We start from the raw sequence: 11,749 nt of genomic DNA on the forward strand, positions 1-11,749 counted from the left end.
TTATTGGCAAGGACAGTGTGTTTTAGTCTTGGGATAAAGAATTGTCCAGTAGCAAGGTCCAGGACAGTGACGATGCAATTCCTCCTTTGCAGCACTAGTTATGGCTGATGGATATTATCTGATGAAAGACCCTAAATTAGCTCGGATTACTCTTTGCTTGCCCTGGATATGCGTTCATTAGTATGTTTAGGTAGTTTACAGGAAAGATATTATGGCTTTATCCTAAAATAATGAAAACAAAAGTTTAAATATTTATGCTCAATCCACAAAGAGGCAATGTCCTTAAAATCTTTGAAAAAAAAAAAAAGAAACAGATGAGGGGGGAGGAAACCAAATCCAGCTGATTTGCAATGCATTAGCTAGCACACTAACAGTATGTTACAGCCCATTAGCGGTTAACAATGATAGCTGATTTTCAGATGGCACAGATAGCCATTACTGTAATTCGCTCTAGCCTGTGTCAACTCCCCAATGACAACCGTTGCTTCCGGCTCTGACACCAGATCAATAATGCAAAACCCTCCCCTAAACTTCTGCCTCGCGGCTTCATCTAAAAGAGCTTTCTTCCGAACTAATGATGCAGGTTAATTGGCCTGTCATCGTTTAAAACTTAACTCTGAAAAAAAAGGCAGTTGTAAAGGCTGCGGTTAAAAAGTGGAACGCTCCGGAGATGCGCCGGTTCTCCCTTGCTATATTGCCTGTGTAGCTTTATCGATGGCTTTTCTCCTTTTTGGCCGACCACCAAATTGCTGCGCTTCTTTGTGCTCCCCCTTTTTTTGTAGGGTCAATATGTTTAAGAAGAAACAGTCGACCGAGGAAGAACCTAGAAAGGCACGGCAGATCAAACACTTCCAGTCTGTAGATGCTTCTTTACACTTGAGGCGTCCGTGAATAGAAGAGCAGTATAACACTGGAAACTTTACTTTGAATCTACATTCACATCCTCTGACATGTCCTTAACTAAGAAACTTATATTATGTCCTTTCATTCAGGATGAGTTGCCCTAGAGATGCATTCAGGGAAGGAAGCAACCATACATTCATCTGGTCAAACATATGGTCCATTATGTACTTTCTGTAGGTACTATTGTCCCTCCTGATTTTCTTCCCACAGAACGCCCCAGGGGTTGAGCCACTTCTATCGATTGCCACCACTTATTAATCTGCCTCTGGGCGGACGCTACGGGCCTGCCATTTGTTAGTGGCTCTCCAACAGGATGCCATTAGAGCGTCACCGTCGCACATTATCCTGAATAAGTCATGAGGAGGACGGTTAAGGCCGCAACTTCCTCCCATATTAGGATAAACGACTTTCAGGCAAGGAGAAATACGGCATGTTTCGTTAATATGCATGTAGGGGGGAAGTGTGAGCGAGCGAGGCAGACAGAGACAGACAGACAAAGAAAGGAAGGAAGGCAGATAGATAAGAATTAAGGACAGGGTACAGACCGAATTCTCTGCGGAGGGGAAGGACATTCAAGATCAATTGCTGGAAGAAGATGCAGACTAAGTAGTTTTATTATAGTGAGAAAAGCAGAATTTGGCCATTAGGATTAGTTAAAAACACAGCTAAACTTCTAATTCAGCGGTCAAAATAGTCGTTCTTTTTAAAAATTGCTTTAACTGGACCATTTTCTTCGAAGTGGAGTCTAATATGACCTCCATTTAATCCTCCTGCAGTCTTAAGAGACGAGGTCGTGTGGAACCCACAAGCTTTTTACCCTGTGAGGTCCACCAGGGTCGTTCTGGGAACTGACAGTCTGACTGGACAATTCCTGTTTCTACGCTGTCCTTACTGTGGCATCTGCCACGATCCTCCTGAGTGTTGAACGTGTCATGGTGGCAATGAAATTTGATGTTTTATGAAAATATATACATATATACATATTTTTTTCTATAAGAACATATTGTGACTATTTACATAATACAAGAGATTTGACTTTTTTGTAAAAACAAAACTATATTACAGATAAAATGGCTAGTTCTTAGAAAAATTTATGTTTTCAAAACTGGATCATTTGAATGGATCTTTTGAAGTGAACAGATTCTGAACATTCACTTCCTTTCAAAAAGCCAATAAGTCCCATCACTAATCAAAACTCCAAGAGCTGAAATTAGATTTCCAATTTACTTTTCAACTCTGAAATTTGCTGGTAGATGGCCATTCTGACATTGGATGTTAAAAAATCAGAGGTGGGTTGTAACCAGCTACTTTTACGTGAGTAACTTTTTGGAAACAATGAACTTGTAAGAGTAGTTTTACAGCTACTTTTATTTTTAGGTGTTTTCATTGGTTGTGTGTGTGGTTTTTTTGTTTGTTTGTTGTTTTGCAGGCAAGATACTGACTGCCCATAAGCTCTCAATGGAAATCCACTTGGGAAAAAAAAGTCATTTTAAAAACGCTAAATCAATTTTCTGCTGAAAGCAAGCATAGTTAAGGAAGAGTACGCCTGAACCAGTTGCAAATGTCTCTACAAAGTTTCGTTCTGCGATGGACGCTCATTATTGTATTTGGCCACTTTCTCTTCTAAGTACTCAGAAACAGGCCTGCATAAATAAACCAGACTAGCTGCTAATATCAGAGAGATAACAGGCCTGCAGCAAATGCTTTTCACACGCTTCCATATAATCAACCGTAGATCACGAGTTAGGCAGCAAATATTCAGAAACCGAAGGCCTCAACGCCACAGAAAGGCGATTCTCACCGATTCATAAATAAGCTCCCCAGACAATAAGCTGATCAATTAGGAGGCGCATCGAGCAACGTTTATGTTACAAATACACCCCAACAGACTTCATTACGACACATCGTTGCCGAGGTAAAGACAGCTCTGCTCTAATTGAGACCCTGTAGATTTGTCCAACTTATCCCATTTATACTGCATGTTAATAGTTCCTCCATATTGAGTCTTTGTAAAATATACACAATTTTTTTTTTTTTTTTTTAAGGAAAAACACCCGAAGCTTGTAAGCAAAACAGCCAAAGCTGTCTTTGTGATTTCCAGATGTGTCCCACGCAGCAGGAATGCAAAGTTAGAGGAGTGGACTGAGCTACCACACTTGTAAGCAGATATTTAATGATCACAGCATCTGCTGCTCGGGAAGACAAGCCGGCTTTCGCCCCGCAGGTCCAGGAACCGGTCCGCGCTCATCCATAGTTGGTGAGGGTCAAACCTCAGCTCAGCTGGAAATTGCAATGTGAAAACATCACTGTGGCATTTCCAGCTTAGGTTTGTCTCCAGGGTGAAGAAAGGTGTAGTTAACGGAGTGTCGTGGTGGAATGCCCTCATCGGCTTTCCACAGATATTAGAGACTTTTCTCATAAAATCTTCCCTCGTATTTCCCGTTTCGTTTTTTTTTTTTTTATGAAGAAGGCCGTAACGCTCAGGGAAAGCCTCGGTGAAACGAGTCATTTTCAACAAGAGTTGCTGTTTACAAGTAAAAGCTTTGCTTTTAAGAAAATTGGGAGCATGTGTGTGGCTCTCAGCAGTGTTTGACCATGACCGGATCATTAGTGGAGATTGGTTTGACTCTCTGCTGAACTCCACTTAATTAAACAAACATTTTAGAAGAAGAAAAAAAAAACATTCAGAATGAAGACTGTAAATTTGCTCGAGTAAAACATGGAAGAAGTGATCTTACAGGGTCTTGCACAAGGATTTGCATTACATGTGATGTGACAAAACATAAAAGTGTGTTTTGTTGGGCTTTTATGTGAAGGAGCGAGGGGGAAAAAAAATGAAAACAGATGATTCACTGAGTTGACACTCAAGTTATTATTTTTGGACCTACAAAGGAACGATATAGAGCTTCATTTATTACAGCTAGGAACTGATGATCACGCCTGAAATCTGTGTGATGGACTCAGAGCTGAACCTTCAGAGTCACATAAAGATGGTTGCAAAATCAACCTTCTATCACCTGAAGAACATCTCCAGGATTAAGTAAAGATCTAGAGAAACTCATGCAGGCATTTATCGTTAGTCACAATGATTACTGCAACTGTGTCTTCACAGGTATGTCTGAAAAAAAAAAAAAATCAGACAGCTGCCGTTGATCCAGAACGCTGCTGCTAGCGTTTTCACTAAAACTTGGAAGAAAGAGCACATCACCAAAGATATAAAGTCCTTACACTGGTGGGAATAGACTTTAAGATTCTGTTGTTAGTTTATAAATCACTGAAAGGCTTAGCACCAAAATACATTGAAGATCTGCTGCTGTTGTATCGACTTTGCAGATCACTCAGGTAATCTGCAAAGTCACCTGACTGCAAAAACAGCCGGAACACTAAGTTTCTTTAAATGAAAACTAAGAACCCATCTGTTTTAGAGCTGCCGTTGGCATTTGACAAGATCTAATGTTTATTGCCTGGTTTCATAATTGATGAGCGTATGATGTTTTTATGATGTAAAGCACTTTGAATCGCCTTGCTACTGAAATGTTTGTTCAAGTGAAACAACTTGTTTGAGTTTGGGTTTTTTTATTCTAGTTGTGTCGGGACATTCTTGAAGGTAGCACCAGCCTTCATTTATAGGGAAAATATAGCTGATTTGTTTACCTAAATTTCTGGTGGTTTAATTTGTCCTACTGTTTCCGGAACGAGCACTTAGCTTCCTTGGTGTGTCTCCTCAGCAGCGTGAGACAGCGAAAGACAGTAACCTGCTCCAGGGGCTGCTTGAAAGCTCCTGGCTTGTGCCAATTTGCAAAATAAAGTGTTCACCCACCTCTTGAGGGGGGACAAAGACTCCCAACCGTTGTAAATCACGAGACGTTGCCGACGCGCGGCATAGCAGAGTCTTTACACTCTGCGTTCAGGCCCGTTCCTTTAATCAATTGGGAGACTGAAGGCCAGATCTCACTCTGTTCCTTTAACACAACAAGTGAAAGATGCTTATTAGAGTTACTCAGCCATACATAATGCACAAACAAGGACATTGGAGATGTTTGTAATGATGCTTCAGTGCCAGGGTCAGCATCAGCCTCAAATCAATCAGAAGAGTCCGTAGTGAGGAAGTGCTAAAGGCCCACACCATCATTTATCCTATCATCTGATTGTGTGTGTGTGCTAATGTGTGTGAGGGTAACGGGGGTAGGGGATTGTTTGTAAACAAATTGGGAGGCAATTTGCATTTGTTTGCTTTTCTGGTTGATTTAAAGCACTCGCGCATTCTGCAATCACTCATGTACGACGGATCATGTTTGGCGGCGTGACGGGGCCGGCCAAACCTCCAATGAATGTTCTCCCTCCCCGCCAGGTCCGATTTTCCCCTGGTTGTCGCACGGCGTGTGTGCGCAAATCAATCAAGCTCCTTGTTCTAATCACTCCCACTTATATCAGCCAGCAAATAAATGACACCGCTGAGAAAGGGAGATCAATAGGAGATAAGGTGAAAGTCTCCCCGCTTCCTGCCGGTCTGGCAATAAGTTCAGATGGAGGCCCTGGTCAAAGGGATGGAGAGTCCAGTCTGACTGTAGGATCTCAAAGTGATTTTTATTGCCAATTTTTACTGAACATCAACCAGTTGGGTAAGAAATGAGTAACATATATCAGGTGTTTTCAAATCTCCAAACTGTGTTTTAGAAATTAAATCATAATAAATTATTATTTTTTTAAATCTTCAAACTGTTTCTTTTTTATATTTTCGCTTTTAGTGTGTTAAAAAAATCATATGCATTAAAAATCTTTGAAACAGGTCTTTAGTTTAGTACAGGTAGAAAATTGCAAAGCAGATAGTTTCATGTTGCTAGCAGCTAACAGCTAGCCACTCACCATGTTCTTACAGCTCTTCAGTATGTCGTCTGTCTCTCTGTCACCATTTATTTTCTTCAACCAGGAACCAAAAACACTGCCATGCCAAAAGTTTGAAAGTGGAGACTGATTGCTTTTGTAACCGAATGTTGTCAGCTAGTTCGACGCTAAGTCTTTATTAGTCGACTGTCAACAAAACCGGGCGACTTATGTCTTTTCTTACTTTTGATTGAGTCTCAAAAATATACACACAAAACGGCGTCAAGCTTAATGAGTAGCATTTTAGTGTAAACTAGAATTTCCTGTAGACTGAAGCTAACTGCTAACCTCTAATTACATTACAGACTTTTCCTGAGTTAAAACAGCTTTTCTCCAGAAAGCAGTTTATGCTAACTCCTATGAACTCTTGTTACATTTATTGTATTAGGTAGTTATTATTTACATCGCAGATGGAGGTTGGAGGTGGAGCAGCATCTATAATCTTCCTGTGATAAACAAATACTTAAAACAGAATATGTCCAATTTTTTCCAGCCATACTGCCTATTATAAAATGAAAAAATGCAATTATAGCAGTTTATGTGAGTGTTTTTTTGGGTTTTTTTGAGGTACAGTAACCAGAGCACATGTTCCGTTCTCAGTACTTGTTTCAGTCAGGGAGACCATTGGTGATGCGCTACCCCCAACCTATTTACTATGGTGTTTTTGCCAGAAGACGTATCTACTGCCGGTAACTTTCTCACAACTTTGAACCAAACTTCACTTCAAAAATCTTAAACTATCCCTTTAAGGCACACGTCTTCATATCCAGGGTCCATAACAACAGCTGATGCGTACTTTACCCAAGTCACATGTTCACTGCAACTTTGGTTGTTTAGACAGACTTTACTTTGCTGAGGAATTATCACAAGATCTCAAAAACCACAGGATTTTGTTTACATCCCAATTCTGCACATAAACCTAAACTCCATTCTATTTTTTTCATCCTTCTGCATCAATTTCTTACTTCAGCCACCGTTCAGCTTCTCAGCAAGAAGATTCCAAACATGCTCAAACACAGATGCCTCAGACACAAACTCTTATAATAACTCTATTATAACTCTTTATGTTTTAGTGGTCTGCCAATCCTATAAAAAATAATTCTTTAAACCATCCCTTTCGCTCAGTCTCTTTAATTCTATCAACAAACATATGATTTCCTGGGACATTTGACTGTGCACTTAATAATAGATATCAGTTGAAATGAGTCAGTTTAATTTCTTGGATTTAAATCATAAATAAATGCACTTAAGTGGCTTTGAAAAGTTAGTACATGTAATAAGATGTTCTGTTTGAGTCTGAATGTAAATGGGCCTCATTGCTGTGGATGCCATATCTGGTCTTACTGACAACTCAGGATGTTTATATGCTCCCAGCCACATTCACACACACGCGCACCCCCCCCCCACACACACACATTCATATTTTTAGATCCATTATGAGTGGGAGGGGACGGGCATAGGGAGGCTGGTCAGAACTGAAGATAGAGTTCAACTAGAAGCTGCAAAATACTTAAGACTGGTGCAGTAGTTCATCTTCCAGCAGGACAACGGCCCCAAGCATACAGCCTGAGCTACAACGGAATGGTTTCAATGAAACCATATTAATGTGATACAGTGACCTAGTCAACGGTCAGTTCGAGATCCAATTGAGAATCTGTGGCATTCTTAAAAAACAAACTGGACGTCCGGAGACCAGAGATGGGTTTTATGGCTCTCTAATTGGAGCCGGATTTCAAGGATTTGTTCATTTTAAAGAGACATTCAGTCGACCAGATTGTTGGGGTGGAGTGGTAGCATCGACGCCACTTATCAGATCTCAGTGTAGCTGTCTGGGTTTCAGCTCCTGACCTCAAGGCTTTTCCTGAATGTCTTTCCGATTTCTCTCTTTTTTTTATGTCTGATTACTGTAGATAAAGGCGACGATCACCACCAAATCTTTTCTTAAAGGGGAAGTATTATGTAAAATCAAATTTTTCAAGCTTTACATCATGTTCTAATGTTATTCCCTCATCAAAAACATACCTGGAGTGTTGCTTTGATTCTTTAATGCATGTTTGAGAAATCCTTTAATGTCCTGTTGCAACCATTCAGCTGTGCTAAACGCCTGGGCGGACCTAGCTCCGCCTTTGAGGACGAAGCTCCACCCCAGAGCTGCAGTTTCAGAGGCCTAATTTTAAGGTGTTAAATCAGGAAGTCAAATTTCTTTTAAGTCATATTTGATATATTTTTGATTTTGTACATGTAAGCTGTGGATTAGAATTGTTCCAACCTAAACATCCCCACCCAATAAGTCTTGTGTTGCTGGAGGTTTGGAGCGCTGGAATATTAATTTTAATTGAATTTGACACATTTGGATCTAATTCTTAGTCTCATCTTTTCTTTTAGTCATTCTCGAAATATTTGTTGACTCAGACTGGAATAAAAAGTTATTTCTGGCTAAGTTTCCCATATCATTTTGTTATTTGAAAGGGTCCATGCAGATGTTATTTGCCTCAGATTTATAATTGTATCTTTTTTGCTGCAGAGGCCACAAATCATTATGCAATGTTTGCACAGGTCATTTGCTGTGTTGGTTTCATCCCCCTTGTGCCTGTTCTCTGCCTCTGAACTGTGGCTTGGTTCAGTTTGTGCTAAAGAGTTGGTCAGTGTAAGTTCATTAATGTCACCATTCTGAAAGGGGATGCAAAAACAAACAAAATTACAATAATTATTATGCACAGCTGCATTTGTACTGAGATTAGATTACAAACATGTCGAATGAACTTAGTCTTCAGCAGTTAGCAGCCAACTTCTGAATGCAATTGGTTGCCCTCAGAGAAAAGGATGCTGAATATTTTGCACACCACATTATTCCGTTTTTTATTTGTAAAACAATATTTTGAATCATTAATAACTTTCTTTTTACTTCACTATTGTACGCCACTTTCCGATTAAATCCCAACAAAATATATTTATGTTGGTGGTTATAATGTTACACAATACGGAAAAGTTCAAGGGGTATGAATATTTTTGCAAGCCACTGTTTTTTATAAGATACTTTGTCTGTCATGTAAAATCCTGCTAAAACACATTTCAATTTGGGGTTGAAATTTAAAAAAAGATTTGTTGTTACGTAAGGACCTGTAGTTTAGAGCTGAAATTGTTCCCAGGCAACAAATTATATATTACCTTACACCAACCATGAGTATTTTATTTTTCTACATTTTAATGCATTTGGTTTCCTGTTTTGTGCACCTTACAAAAAGCCCAACTGTGAATATTCTCCTGAATTCCACCTGATTCATTATGCTTATGTTGTCTCTTTTTTTTTCCAACATAATGTTCTTGAAGCCTTGCAAATTTACGGAGGCGAAACAGCCTGCTGCAAAAGTTCTCCACTAAATCTCGACGTGCTTTATTAGGAACTCCTGATTCCCCCCAAACACCCTCCGCTCATACGTCACGACAGCATCGAGTCGACGCAAAAGCGACGCCGACCGGCTCATCAATCCAAAACCTTCGAGTTGAAGGCCCGGCCACCTGCCAGATGAAGCCCCCCACCCCCGGAACACCAAACTCTGCAGCGCTCCTCGTTGCACTCTCCAGAAACTCCTGAGTGTGGTGAATAAGTCATGCTGTGAGTCAGAGGAAGGCCAGGCCTGTTCCAAGAGCAGAGGCCTGGGTTTGGTTTAAAGCACTGGTGGTAAGCCATAAAAGGCCGGGAGAAAACTGAGAGCACAGAGGAACTCTCTCCCCTCCTGTTCATGATTCATGAATGACTAATCTTTAATGTAAGCCTCCTCAAACACAATTTATTTTATTATTCACTCACACAGTATGCAGCCGCTGGGCTTTTGCACCACACCCATGATACAGCTCTATAAAGGAAGAAGGGGGCCATTAAGCTCTTGCAGCACATTTTTCTATTTTTTTTTTTTTTTAAATACACTCCAGCCAAAGAACTGTCTTCAAATTCTGCCTTTCTTTCCTCCCTCCAGCCTTCCTTCTTGGTCTAAAGAGATTATTGAATTAAAGTCATAAATTCATCACCATTTCACTATTATTCAATGCCGTTCAGTGGGTAATCTGCACAATCCAGTGGGACTAACCGTATCAATCATGGAGCCACACAGTTCAATGGAGGCTAGATCAATGCGACGCTGCAAGCAGATCCAATCAAGAGATAATCACGGTTAGCGCTAAGCTTGTGTGTTTTAGCAACAGACAATCAGCAAGAGGCGATGCAGGATGCCTTATTTGATCCTTGCAATCTTGCAAGAACTCAAGCTGCCTCGCAAGGTGGAACTATCTTAGCATGATCTGACTTTGTTTCCTGTGACGCTTCCTGTTGCGTCTTTAAAGTCAGCCTTTTGCCAATCCTCATTAACATTTGGAGGAAAGGCTACGGCTCTCAGGCCTCTCTCACCGGCTGCATTACATTACAAGTGTGTGCAAATCTGTATCTATGTCCTGCTAATGACAAACAAACACAGCTTAGCAACTGTGGTGTTTCCACTGAATAAGAAATTAACCATTTCATGCATGAATTATGATCCTTTGTGTCAGGATTTTTTTCAAAATGTTTTTATTTTTCGTAAGGTAGGGAATTTTATTTTGTAAAAACAAACATTTTTTTTAATAAAATTTATTTTAGGTGATCGATTGTAATTTTCTCGAAATACAAAGTTCTTATTTGAAAAATACATCAATAGTATTGTTCTTTAGGGGGTTATCTGATGTCACAATATTTTTTCTACAGTAGAAGGAGGGACCAGGTCGGTTGGCAAGCCTGTCGGCCATATTGGATTTAACAAAAATAATTTCTTGCATTTGCAGCTGATGGCCAGTAGTTGATCGTGTATTTTATGATGCATTAGTGTCCACTTCAGTGGTCTGTGTGCATTTATAACATAAAAATCCACAAGAAGCACAAGAGGGAAAAAGGGTGCAAGAAAATGGATGGATGGATGGATGAAATACCATCTCATCCGAGCGCAAAAACATTTTATTCAAAAACATGGGGGTTTTTAAATATATTTTTTTATTTCAATTTGTACAAGGCAGTTACCGTCTTCTTCGTCGTCTTCACCAGTAGTAACATCAAGTTTTTTATCACATGACTATCGAGATGCAAAAAAGCGCTTCCATTGCAGTTTTCCGAAATACATCTATTTTCAAACGGCCAAAAACCATCCTCATGCAAAAACCTTTTTTCAAATTAAAAAACCTTATTTTTTTACAATATTGGCATGGTAATTTCCATTAAGCAAATTTATGTTAGTAATTTTTAATTTACACTACTTTATAAGTAATGAAGACGCAATTACTGTCTTCCAAAGACTCACCTTCCAGCTGCATCCCGATGTTGATTTGCAGCAGATGTCCGACTCTAGAGTAGAAACTCTTTTCCCGGGGCTTGAATATTCCACCCTCCATATTTAACAGCGAGTTTCATACGCTGGAGTATCATGTTCGCTCCATTTTTTCCCCCCTTCCATGTTACTGTCTTTCTTTCTTTCATTTAAATTGGACAGCCGCTGGTATATTCTCCACTCCTTTAAAAGTTTGGCAAAAAAGCTACTAAAAAGAGTTTTAGAAACACTTCATCTTTTTAGTCCACTAAAGGCAGGCTGCTTTTGACAGGACTTTTGCAGATTAGACTCTGGCCTTCTTTATCTGTACATCTGTGAAGATATTTTCCTGTCTTGTTTCTCTGTCCCTTAAGGATGAATGTTTAAAGCAATATTTTTTTTAGCCAGTTTTGGAAGTTACATGCTTTTCAAGTGCTGTTTTTAATGTTCGTTAAATAGCCCAACCCTTCCTCAGGAGGTCTCTTCAGTCTACTCAGAATTATGTAGTAATAATAATAATGCAAATAAAATGTTTTTTTTTTCTTAAGTTTGTGCTTCAAAAACTAAACTTAGTAGAAATCATAGTCATCACGTTGATTCCTCCATGTATAAAAGCCAGCTGGCTGGCTGCC

This window comes from Poecilia reticulata, chromosome 20 (genome assembly GCF_904066995.2).
Source record: "Poecilia reticulata chromosome 20, P_reticulata-male-v2, whole genome shotgun sequence".
NCBI lineage: Eukaryota > Metazoa > Chordata > Actinopteri > Cyprinodontiformes > Poeciliidae > Poecilia > Poecilia reticulata.